The following is a 13394-nucleotide window of genomic DNA, read 5'->3' on the forward strand; positions in this document are numbered from 1 at the left end:
TCTCCCTTACCCTAGCCCCAAAGGAACCTGCTTCCTGCCCATATCCAGCTCCTTTACAGTCCCCAACACAACAGAACTCTTCTTGGCTGGGTGTCTTCTCCATTGCGGATGGGCCAGAGGAGGTGGGCTTCTGACTGGGATCTGCCTCCAATTCATTCCCTCCACTTCTGTCCTCAGGGCTCTAAACTATAGTCACCAAGCCCCAGACAGACTGGGCATTCCTTCTTAAGCACCAGTGTGACCTGAAGCTCCAACACACAGGAAGGAGGCCTGGTCTAGCATCTACAAAAGGGCAGGAGTCCTCTGCTACCTGGGGGAGAGCTCCTGATCACCTTCCTGATGCTCCTGTTCTGTGTTTTGTTTGAACCACAACCACTTCTGCTTAGACACCTCCTATTTTCTGATACTCAGCCACATAGCCCCAATAGATAAAAGGAACACTGTAGTTTTGTGCACCACTTCACCCATTTCAATGCCATGAGCAGACTTCTCATAAAGTTATCTAGTAATAGAAATAATACTTTTTCTTGCTGGGCATGGTAGTTCACGCCTGTAATTCCAGCACTGGGGAGGCTGAGGCAGGAGGATTGAGAGCTAGAGACTAGCTTGGGCCACATTGCAAGACCTTGTCTCAGTAACAAAACAAAACAACACAAACACTACAATTCTCATTATAATGCAGGAAAACACAAAGAAGAAAATAAGCCCTCACCCATAATCCCACCTTGGGAGGTCATCACTGTCATTTGGTACCTAAATGTCCATTTATTTGCTAAGCATTTGATCATTACAAAATCACACTGTACTTTTTCTCAAGCAATAACTTTTGTGACTGTATTTCCAAAATCACTCAGGGGCTGGGTGGCTCGGAGGTGAGGCTCTATTGACAGTGGTGACTGGCTGAGTCTGCATCGTGGCTCTGCTTCTTGGCACCAGAATAAGCTGGGTCAAGCTCTTTATCCTCTCAGTGCCTCAGTCTCCTGTTCTGTAAAATGAGTTCAACCATGGTATCAACACGAAAGGGAGGTGTTGTATTAATGCTGTTTTAGTATAACCATGTTTTAAAGTTAGGCCCACAAATGAATGGCTATAATGTGACTTAGTCCAAAACTCCTTACTGAAAATTCATTCGTTTAAAACACTGAAAAAAAACCAAAACCCTTTCAATAGTTTCTCTCAATCTGGATTCAAGAGAACCGGGTTCTTTTCTTAGCTTTGCTCCCAAACTGCTATGCAACTCTAGGTTGACAATACTACATCTCAAGTCTGGGACTTTTCATCCCAAACAAAGGGGTTGAACTAATTGGTCTCCTAAGCCCCAAGATTCCTGCCCTCCAGCTTTGATTGATAGTCTTAAAACCCACTGTTTGGGTTTCAGGAAGGTGAATTTAGGGATCCAGGAGTAGAGTCAACATAGTAATACGGTCCCTTCCTGCTCAATGGAGAGAAAACAGAACCGAGGGGAAACAGGAAAGCAGCTGGGAGGCAACAACCACAAAGAAGAGAGTAGTCAGGTCTTTTATGAGGGAATGACCAGGAAAGGCTGCCAGCAGCTCTGAGCTTTCCTGGGGGAGGACTCCATGCTGACAGGAAAGAAGGCACCGAGATGGGAGTCAGAAGTGAAAACTGTTGGAGGGCTGGGCCCAGGGCCCTAGAAAGCATTCTGGGACTGTTCATTTATGCTCTGGGTGACCTCTGGGATCAGTTCAGCTCTGTAGTTTGCTTTTCTCAGCTATGAGGTGAGGGTGACAATGGACCTAAGGTTGCAATGAGTATTAAGTAGGTCAACCTATCTGTAGAGTACTTAGGATAATGAAGGTATAACAAGGAGATAAGCCAGGCTGGAGAGGAGATGGGTGGAGCTTCCATGGGCAAATGGCCTTCAAAAAGTGGAGGAACCCAATAATGTCATGTATGGGGTCCTCTATGAAGCAGAAGTACTTCCAGCTCTGATTCCTTTCTTACTGGAGTTTGAACTCAGGGCCTCGTGCTTGCGAGGCAAGGGCTCTACCACTTGGGCTATACCTGTAGTCCTTTGGCTTTTAGTGTGCTCTTCAGATCGGGTCCCACGCTTTTGCCTGGACTGGCCTCAAATAGAGATCTTCCTATCTCTGCCTTCTGAGTAGCTGGGATTACAGACATATACAACCACACCCTGCCCCACATTAACTCTTTTCTAAGGAGACCTCTCCTCTCTTTTGCCTGCAGATTGGTGGGCTCAGAGGTCATACTGGTGCCTCCATACACAGGGTCAACCTGGGTTCTCCTCTCCAGCCCTCTCCTCCTGGCTTCCTCAAGCCCCTGGAGTCTCACCCTCATCTATCTGATCCCCAGGATGGAGACACCCCTCCATCACATCCCCTGCCCTCCCTGTTCCTCTGTCTCACTGAGCCCTCACTTCCTCCTATGTGGTCTGGTGTCCTGGCCCACTATCTCTCCCACTTGCCACCCATCCACACAGCTGGTAGACAGTTTGCCCCAGATTCAGCTACTGTAGCAGATGGTTTGCCTGTGAAAACTCCTTCTCAACCTGACATGTGGGTTAGGGAAGAAAAACTGCATTTCTACCAGCAAGGTGCTCAGGCCTTCCCCTGTCTGCCTGTCCAAACTGACTTCCCATTGATGTCACTCCAGGTCCAGTTAACCCTCCCTTCTGACCTCTGAATATGCCTCTACTGTACTGTTCACCTACCTCCCACTTCCTGCCCATCCCCAGAAATCACAATCTAATACATTCATCAAACTTCAACTAAAATGCCTCCTCTGTCATGCAGCCTTCCAAGACTGTGTTCCTTCACAGCAGTTGAATCCCCACATTTCAGAGCGGAAGAGAAAGTCCAGTCCTTCCCCATTTTCTGCAGTGGCAGAGGCTCACCAATGGGTCTCTCTCAGGGCACTGCCCTTGGGCAAAAAAAACCTGCTTTACCCAAGGCAATGCTTGGGGTGGAAAATAGAGGTGCACAGCCAATGGTTCATCAATATGGTAGGGGTCAAAGACTTTTCAGTCGTCTGCCTCAACAATTCTGAAGGGTCCTCCCTGCTCAGAGCTCCCCATCGGAGTCCCAGGCAAGGCTTCTGCACTTGCTGGCCAGTGTTACTTCCAGGCCCCCAGAAGCTGAAGTCCCATAAATACTCTAATCTCCAGCTGGGCTTTACTGGTGGCAGTGCCACTGCTTGAAGGAGTCAGCCCAGCCTATCTCCTAGGCTTGGCCAGATTTGACCAGCCGAAGAAACAAGACAACTGCAAGCCTAGAGCAGGGATGGAACCAAGCCAGGCAAGACCAGGTCAGAAGGACATCTGGGGACAGCCAATGGGGGCTCTGACTGGGTGACCTTGCTATCTGCGCAACCAAATCCCTCAGATGACCATACCTCCCACAGGAAGGAAGCCATTTCCAGGTCTTCTCCCACAAGACTCCCTAATCCACTTACAGTGCACCAGCCTCCCTGACTCAGCCAGGGACACTGAGTAGCCCCAGATCAAGGCCCTTTTGTGTTCTTTGGGCTTCCATCCCCAGGTGCTAACTATCTAGACTCCTGCTAACAGCAGGCCCCAGACACTGTAGGAGACACAGTGAGGTCAGAGTGGAAGGAGTGACCCGTCCTCCTGGGCTCCCCTTCCCACTCAACCCAGCTCACACAGAACATTTTTTCCTAATGGCAACAATTCTCTTCGGTCTCTGTCCACTGAAACCAGGGCCTCCACACATACACAGACAACTGACCATGGAAGAAACCCACCCCAGAGAGATTGTTATCCTTGCTGCCGATGGTAAGAGCCCGTATGGAACAGAGCCAGGCAGGGCAACAGGACATCTGGAAAGAGCCACTCTTGGTCAGGGGCTTACAGTGCCTGCCCCATGTAGAGCAAAACTCTACAGAAAGTCGAAAAGTTAAAAGATATGTAGATTTGTGTTTCAAAGCACAGATATCCCCTCTTTAAAATAATAATGAGGAGGAGGATAATTTTAAAAAATGAACCAAGCAAGAGTTATTAATTTTTAGTAGTCACTTCTAGACTTCATTGCCCCTTGTTAAGACTGCTTGTATTATGGGTATGAGCTTCCAGTGGGAAAGTCACAAAGAGTCCCTGGTCCTAGCAGGCCATGGGGATTTTCCATGTGCCCATTTTATGAGCCTTGGAACCCCTCCCCCACTGTGGCCTCTAGCTTTGGCTTGGTTTTCAGGCCTGTGTGCTGTTCTCTCTGCTGCCTCCAGTGGCCATAAGGTGGTAGAACCACAGGTATAAGCCCAGAGTAAGCTTTGGAGCCTAGGCTCTGTTCTCCTCTCTGCCTCTCTTTACTCTCTTGCTTTGGTGCTTCTTGCCTTCTCTCATTCCTTGTTCAGTGGCAGTCCCAACTCAGACTTTTCCTTTCCAGGAGACCCTATCTGTGCTATGGTCAAAGCTTTCTAGAGCAATGGCAGCCTCAACGTCCTTTTCTCCAGCCCCTGTGTCTCCCTACTAGGAAGTCAGTTTTCCCCCTGGCTGTGCAGCTCCATGGCCGTGTCCCCTACACCAACCAGGAAAATGAGTCCCAAGAGAATAGCAGAAGCCTTGATACCCTGGCCCAGGCTATCTGCCATGCTCCTCTTTCCTAGGGAAACTCTGCAGCAATTCAGGGTCTTGGGTCCCCTCCCATACCTGTGTATCCTTGGTCCCTAGGGGCATCTGGCTTCAGGACACTCCAATCCACTCTTAAATGAAATGAGATTTAAACTCTAAGCAGGAGGGAATCTCTCCCTTTATGCCTGGTCTGTGCCGAGCCCCTCCACAGTTGGTATTCTCTTCCATGGCCACAACACACCTATGACACAGGTATTGTCTTTTCCATTGTAATGAAAGGAACTGAACCCTAAACTGGGGTCCTTGAGCTGCAGCAAAAATGGTGCCTGGAACTGAGGGGGGAAGGGGGGAGGGGAAGGGGGAGGGATGCAGGAGGGAGAAATGACCCAAACAATGTAGGCACATGTGAATAAATGAATAATAATAAAAAATGGTGCTGTTTAAACCTAATGTTTATTTGTGACCCATCCTCAAAATTAATGTTACTACAATGCATCAGACACAAACTTGAGGTTTTACTGTGTGTTTGGCACTGGAGACACTGTGAGAAAGATGAGCAGCTAAACACCTCCTCCTCCTCCTCCGGTTTAAATGCTAGTGGTCGCTATGCCATTCTACTAGTAAATAAGTTTTTAAAAATCCTAAATTCTCTTCTAATCTTAAATAAATATGTACACAGGTGCTCTTTAAGTTATAATGGGGTTATGTCCTGACAAACCCACTGTATGTTACAAATGCATTTGGTGCCACAATAAACCCATTGTAAAGTCAGAAAATCTTAGGTCAGGGACTATCTGCATTTGTAAAAATTTCATGAAAGTGGAAACATTTTATTAGGGCTGCGGGTGGGTGTTATGCCAGGAAATACATAATAAGTGTGTAAAACGCATCAGGTTGGATGTTGGCATATGCTAAGGAGGCTAAAGCAGGGAAGGGGGATAGGTAATATTATTATAAAGAAGCTGTTGTTTTAATAGGTGGCTAAGGAAGCCCTCAGTGCAAAAGGGACATTTGAGTAAAGACCTGAAAGAAATTCATTAGCTATCTATTGCCACATCTCAGATTGCCCCAGATTTGGCAGTGGAAAACCACAAACATACATAGGGTAATGAGTTTGAAGATGAAGCACATAATCTGAAGGTTTGACTGGAGAAGTCACTGGGAGAAAACTTACTGTATGGATGCCCGCAAGAGCCAAAATTTCTTGCCACAGAGATTTGTCCTCAATAGAGTAGCCGACTAACTTCCCCAAAAGTGAGTGAGCTGAGAGAGAACAAGGCGGAAGCCACAATGTTATAGCCTGGTCTCAGAAGTCACACTCCATCATGGCCGCCACAATCCATCAGTCTCACCTTTGAGAACAATCCCGGACGACACAGGCATACGCATTAGCATTATTGGGAATAGGTTAGAAATGCAAACTCTCCAGCTTCCTTCTAGATCTACTGAATCCAAAACTCTGGGGTGGAGACATCTGCACACCCATGTTTATTGTGGCACTATTCACAATAGCCAAGTTATGGAAACAGCCAAGATGCCCCACCACTGGCGAACAGATCAAGAAAATGTGGTATCTATACACAATGGAATTTTATGCAGCCATGAAGAAGAACGAAATGTTATCATTCGCTGGTAAATGGATGGAATTGGAGAACATCATTCTGAGTGAGGTTAGCCTGGGCCAAAAGACCAAAAATTGTATGTTCTCCCTCATATGCGGACATTAGATCAAGGGCAAACACAACAAGGGGATTGGACTTTGATCACATGATAAAGCGAGAGCACACAAGGGAGATATGAGGATAGGTAAGACACCTAAAAAACCAGATAGCATTTGTTGCCCTCAACGCAGAGAAACTAAAGCAGATACCTTAAAAGCAACTGAGGCCAAAAGGAGAAGGGGACCAGGAACTAGAGAAAAGGTTAGTTCAAAAAGAATTAACCTAGAAGGTAACACACACACACAGGAAATTAATGTGAGTCAACTTCCTGTATAGCTATCCTTATCTCAACTAGCAAAAACCCTTGTTCCTTCCTATTATTGCTTATACTCTCTCTTCAACAAAATTAGAGATAAGGGCAAAATAGTTTCTGCCAGGTATCGAGGGAGTGGGGGCAAAGGGAGGGGGCGGGGTGGGTAGTAAGGGAGGGGGTGGGGGGAGGGAGGAGAAATGACCCAAGCATTGTACGCACATATGAATAAAAAAAAAGAAAAAAAAAATTCTGGAGTGGGTGCCAGCCATCTGTTTTCACACGCCCTCCAGAGGATCCAGTGCCCACTCCAGTCTGAGATCATTGCTTCAGGATCTTAAAGATCATTTCAAGAACTCTGGCTTTTATTCTGAAGGTAGGGTTTGAGCAGAGAAGCAACATGATCCAACGATATCCTACACTGGCCACCACATGCCTTTAGCATATCTGGTTCCCTACCTGCGCCAAGTGTGGCGATGTCTTTCTCCATCCAGCTCATGAGACCTCCAGAGGTGGAGACAGTCTTGGGCTCTTCCCTAATATGCTCTGAAAGAGGCAGCAGGGGGACTCAGTGGGCAAGAGGCACCAGTCCCTCTGCAGACAGCCCTGGTGGTGCCAACTTCACCATCAAGAACTGAGGTGCCAGGATGGTGGAGTGGCTCAAGTGGTAGAGGACTTGCCTAGCAAGCATAAGGCCCTGAGTTCAAACCCCAGTACCACAAAAAACAAACAAAAAAAGAACTGAGATGCCTCTGGGATCCATGGGTATCTCATTCAGGCAGAGGTGGGAAAGGAGATACTTAGGCTAGGATAGCCCCCCACCTCCTGTTCTGGAATCAGCCTCCTCCTGCATGTTTCTCACACTGTGGGCTACAGAGATAGCTCCTGAATGATCTGGTGACTCCCAGGAAAAACAGCTCCAGTAAGACATTCTGTCCACATTCTACATCAGCTTTTGCAATGATCCTGATCTTGTTTACCACAGCTTGGACCCTTTGGTGGGAGAGATCCTGGCAAGTGGAAAACCACAAATACTTCTCTCCAACATTTGCCCACAGACTCCTGACTGATCAAGAACTGCAGGACCAGCCATGCCTGTTCACCAGTGGGAGTTGCTGCTGAGCTTAGACCCAGGCCCTTGGTCTCAGGCAGTTTGAGAGATCACAACCACTGGGCCTCAGATTCTGTGTCCTGAGCATCAGTTAACACAGACCCTGGGCTCTGGGAACTTGAGGCTTACAGACAAAAGCACGGTGGGAGTCAAGCCTAGGGAGGGGAGGTGGGAGATGACACCCTCAATTCCCAAAAGTTGGCAGGCAGCCCATACAGCCTGACACCCATGACACTCACTTGACCTATGAGCCTTCTTATCTCTAGGGAAGAGGAAAGTTTGGGCACAAGCAGTTGTCATGGGGAAGGAAAGAAAGGTGGTGAAGACCTGGCTCTGGTACCTGAAACTCCCCTCAACTACTTTGAGGCAGCCTGCAGTCCTGATGAGAAATTCAGGGACCACTGTCCACAGACAGACATTTCAATCCAAGGCACCAAATGCCCCTTTCACTTAACCTCAATTTCATTTTTGTGAAGTGGCAATACAATAGTTCCAGATCTGTGATACCATGGTTAGAAGCCCATACAACACACACAGCTTTCTACAGTTTCTGATTGAGCCCCACAGACTCTAAACAATAATGTGATCATGAAACAAAATCATCTCCTCCATCCCTTACATCCCCGCTCCCACTCCCTGCCTTGCTCCTTCTTTTTGCACTCCCACAGGGCATTTCTCCCATGGAGAAGAAGGGAAAGGCTCCCCTTTGCAGTGCACAGAAAGGTAGTTAAAAACGCTTTTCAGCTTGGCTGAGCTGTTGGGGTATCCCCTAGTGAACCAGGAAACATCATTTTCAGCAGTCACCAACATCCCTCTTCACAGCAGCTCCCAAGAGCCTTATGATAACTCTGTGCCCACTTCACAGCTGATAGAGGCTGAGGATGAATTAGTGGCCCCTTTGGGACCCCAGCTCTTTGACATGTTCCTGAACCAAGCTCTGGTCTGATCTGGCCTGCACAGAGGGCCTGGGGACAGCTGGAGGATTCCTGACTTACCCATCTGCTTATAGAACACAGACCTGCACGAACACTCCAGGAATCCACGAGCACTTCAAGAGAGATCGCCTGCCCCACTGAGGGCTAGGGTTAAGGAGGGTTACCTTCAGTGTAGGAACAAACGTGTCTTGTGAGTAAGCCAACAGGTATGTGCAGTCACTTTCCAGCTCATAGATTTATGCCCCATCTCATGGCTGAGAAAATCACAGGCAGGTGCCAGGACTGAATGCTTATCTAATCCAAAGCGTGGGATGCTTGAATCCAGAGCCTAAGCTCAGGCACTCAGTAGAGCTTCAGGCTTATTTCCCAACTTGGAAATCCCTCACCAGAACCACTGGCACCATTCGTTAGAGAGGTATAGATTCTCAGGCCTCACACCTGGAGATTCAGGCTTAGTAGGTTTGGGTTGGAACTCAGAAACCATCATCCTTATTAAGCAATCTCAGCAATGAATCAGGCATGGGAAAAACTGGTGGACTTCACAGTGAAAAACTCATGGAACCCCATCACAGATCTGGAGGGACTTGGGCCAGACGAATCTACAGGGGCTCGCTCAGACTCAGGATCACGCAAGGCACATGGTAGCAATATAGGGTAAATTAAAGAACCCCCAAATGCCCATTGTCTCCATTCCAATCTTCTAAAAATACCAACTTCACAACATCTGTCTCCCCAGAGAGTCACTGCCTACATGAGGCTTTGACATCTCTTTTGGTTTCCAGGGCCACTGTAAGAATTAGAATAAATCATCACATACCCTTAGCAAGGCTGAGTGCCTCAAGAGTTTGTCCTAGAACAGATGAGGATGAGGAGAGAGGAGGAGGCATGGAGCAGTGATCACTGTGATAAGGAAGAAAGTTCTACCCAGAAGACTCCAGTGAGTGCTCAGGATAGTGGAAAGGGGCAGGGACTCCAGCAGGGCCTGTCCTCCCTGTCACCCTGGTGGTGAAAGCTGAGGCAAAGAACAAGACAGGTGAGTTTTAAGCAATTGTGTTTTCAGGTTTTGGACTGGACAGAGCTGAGGCAGGAAGAGAGATCACAGCAGTGGGATATTCTTACTATGACTGGGACAGCCCAGGTGACCTGATGGTCCAGTCTGTGTGATCCTTGCCCCTGTCATTCAGATTTTCTGAGCACTGCAAAGGGACAAGGAGCTCATAGCCAACTCCCTGAGGGAGGCTGGGTAAATGATCCCTTCTTACCTAGGATACAGCACCTGCTTTCCTATCCATCCTTCCTGCCAGAGAGATTTGGAGGGCTGAGACTGCCAAATAATGCATACCTGTCTCAGGGGCACTGAGCAGAGCAGGCACTTAGAAGGTGTTTGATGAATGAATGAAGACTTGTCTCAAAGCAACAATTAGAACCAAGTTCAGTAACATGGCTAATGGCTGATTTTTTAAAAGCACACCTGTGTGTGTGTACATGTGTAGATAAAAGGAAAGATAAAGAGAGGGAAAGGGCAAGAAGGGGTCAGGGAGAGCAGATAAAGCCTCAATAGCCACCTAATTTACGAATTACAAAGAGACTGGGAATGTGGTAGTAGAGTGCTTGCCTAACATACTCAAGGATATAGGTTCAACCCAGCACTGCAAATCAATCAATCAATAAACAAACAAACAAACAAGCAAGCTAAGAATATATATCAGTGGTTTACAGAAAAATAATTATAAGTGATCAGTAAACAAGAAAACATTTATTTTCACTCAAAATTGCAGGAATACAAGCTAAGACTAACAGACATTATTTTTTCATCATGGGATAAGAAAAATCTTTCAAGATTGACACTCATCTACTTTGCTAGGATCTGGGAAAGCAGGGGGAACCGGTTCTTTGAAAGCACTTTGGAGACATCAGAATCTCCAACACACACTCTTTCAGCAAGCAATACTTCTAGGTGTGCAATGAGGTAAGGATTGAGGTATTCTGCAGGGATCATTTTTTGTTAGAGGGAAAAGGTCCTGGGAAGCAACTTAAGTGTCCATCACTTAATCAGGAGATTGACTGTGTCCTATTGATCAGATGGCATTCCAGGCCACTGTGAAGGTGAGCGAGGTTAGGCCTGCAGTGCTGATGTATAAAAGACCTCCAGAGCCCACTGTGAAGTGTGCAAAGTCCTCACCTTTGTGAAAGGGTGGAAGCCAAATTTGTATGCTTGTTTACACATTGACAATTGCTGAAGGAACACACAAGAAGCATTTGATGCTGGTTTATCTTTAAAAATGAAACCAAATTAAAATGCTGCATTTTGACAGTACACCCCATTTGAATGCTTTACCATGCACGACAGCTGCCCTTCTCTGTCTAAGGTTTTACTTTCCACAGTTTCATTTCCCCAAGGTACCAACCTTGGTCCAGAAATATTAGATAGAAAATTTCAGAAAAGCAATTCATAAGTTTTAAATTGTACACTCTTCTAAACAGTGTGATGAAATCTTGCACTATCCTACTCCATCTCACCCAGGACATGAATAATCCCTTTGCCCAGGGTACATACTACCTACCCATCACTGATAAGATCAACTGTCACAGTAGCATGGCATTTATGTCTCAAGCAGCACTTATTTTACTTAATAATTACCCCGATGAGCGTGAACAGTGATGCTGGCAATTTGGACATGCCAAAGAGAAGCCTTAAAGTGACTCCTTCAATGAACAGTAAAAGTAAGATATTTTGAGAGGGAGACCATATTCACACAAATTTTATAAAAAGAAACAGCATAATTGTTCAATTTTGTGATCAGTTATTCTTATTAGTCTCTTCCTGTGCTTAATTTTAAATTAAACTTCACCATACTTATCTGAAAAAATAGTATACACAGGACTTGGTACTTTCTCTCTGTGGTTTCAGGCACTTGCAGGGGCATTGGAACATGTCCCCATGGAGCTATACGAGGTTGGTACAGGAATAAAGACCAAGATCAATGAAAAAAGATGGACAAGAAACAGATCCAAGTAGACTACTTCGGCAGGGGGTAGAGAGGTACTTCCCAAGACCATGGAGAAAGACTTCTGATAAATGCTATTTGGACAATAGGCAAAGTATGTGAAAAATATTAGGGTAGGACCATTTCTCACACTTTCTGAAATTAAATCCCACCTGGATTGAAACTTTTAAGGGGGCAGGGGTAGGGAATAGAGTGCTAGGAAAAAAAAATCAACATTTTTGCTGACGAAGATCTTTCTAAGTGTGACCTCACAGGGCAGAAATCATAAAAGGAAAAGATTGGCTAATCTGTCAATACAAATTACGTTAAAAATCACAGTCAGAATTATAAATCTTCACAAAAATTAAAAACATTGTCTACATGTGATAGAGACTCGTCTCTAAGCATTGGTCAGATTCCAGGGTTCCTGCTTTGTGGTGCCAAATCACAGGTGTGGCTACTTGGCCACAGGGAGAATGTTTCACCTGTGGACTAGTGAGAGTCCTACAGAGCAGGACTTGAGTGGTCATCCTCCACTTGGTGTGGTTATTGTCAGCCAAATGGCTCCTGAAGCATAAAAGACAAGTGTGGATGAATGAAGCTAACCCAAAGAAAGTAGGGGCTGTGAGACATCAGAAGGTCCCAGACACGAGACAAACAACCTTAGTGCCTGATTTTGTAGTCTTGTCTGATATCCTCAAAACTTTTGGTTAAATGCCCTTTTTTTTGGTGGTATTGGGGTTTGAACCTAGCCTTGTGGTTGCTAGGTAGGCACTCTTACCACCTGAGCTGCCCCCAGTTCCCTTTTTAATTTTATTTTTTAATTGTTATTTTTTTCTTTAGATATTTTTTCAATAGGGTCTCAGTGTTTCTGCCTGGGCTGGCCTCGAACCACCATGACTTTCCTGATCTCTGCCACCCAAGTAGCTAGGATTAGAGGTGTGAGCAACTCCGCCTGGCTAAATGCCTTTTAAAAAAGATATTATGAGTGGCTTTCTAGTCCTATAATAAGACTAAGCCAGTCCAAGAACACCCACCAAGCCATGCACTGTAAAAGGCCTGGAATATTCTTCCACGACCCTGCTGAATTGGCTTCTTAACATGCCCCAAGGAGGACATCCATAACTTCTCCATGGAAAATCACACTGCTTAACTGGTCAAAAACTCCCATAAAGTGGTATTTTCTACTCATATATAACCTTTTTTGTTGTTTGTTTTCTGAGAAACTCGGCATTTCTTCACTTCAGTCACTCTGCATTGCTAATCCTTATATAGCAGACTTTCCAGTAAAAGGTGTGACTTAGCATTTATAAATAATGCTCAAAATCAATGAGAGTGTTGCTTTTCACAGGAAAGGGGAAATTGTCAGAAAGAACTAAAATTATTTTGGGAAACAGAAATAAGCAACAGTCTCTCTGAGGCTCAGCCAAAGAGGCACTTGCAAACCCACTCAATTCCAGAGGGAGGCCATTCTGCCTGAGATACAAAGGTACCCAGGCTCTTTTGGGAACATAGGACACATCCATGTCATAATCTTGAACCAACACTGCACAGAAATTCTTGGTCAAGAAAGCTATTCTCAAATGTCAGGAAAGGGCATTGAGGAGAGAGGCCACCAAAATGGGGACGAAATAGGTAGCATTTTAGAGCTGAATGAAGTAAGATCCCTTGGGAAACTGCCTGGGCAGATTTTAAACCCTCTCTACAAAGAGGCCTGAAAAGCTCACCCGTTTGGCAAAATGCTAGGACAATGGGAGCAGTTGGCAGCCGGGAAGGTGTGTGCTTCTTAAATCCCGCGCACCTGGGCTCACGTGGAGGGCAGGTTA

General features: G+C 46.0%; 1 protein-coding gene across 16 annotated transcripts in view; it reads right to left on the minus strand.

Annotated features, from left to right (window-relative positions):
- Gas7 (growth arrest specific 7) overlaps positions 1 to 13394 on the minus strand; it is a 227357-nt gene that overhangs the window by 56536 nt on the left and 157427 nt on the right. The gene's annotated exons all lie outside the window — the stretch shown is intronic.

Source organism: Castor canadensis, chromosome 11, assembly GCF_047511655.1.
Source record: "Castor canadensis chromosome 11, mCasCan1.hap1v2, whole genome shotgun sequence".
In the NCBI taxonomy this organism is placed as follows: Eukaryota; Metazoa; Chordata; class Mammalia; order Rodentia; family Castoridae; genus Castor; species Castor canadensis.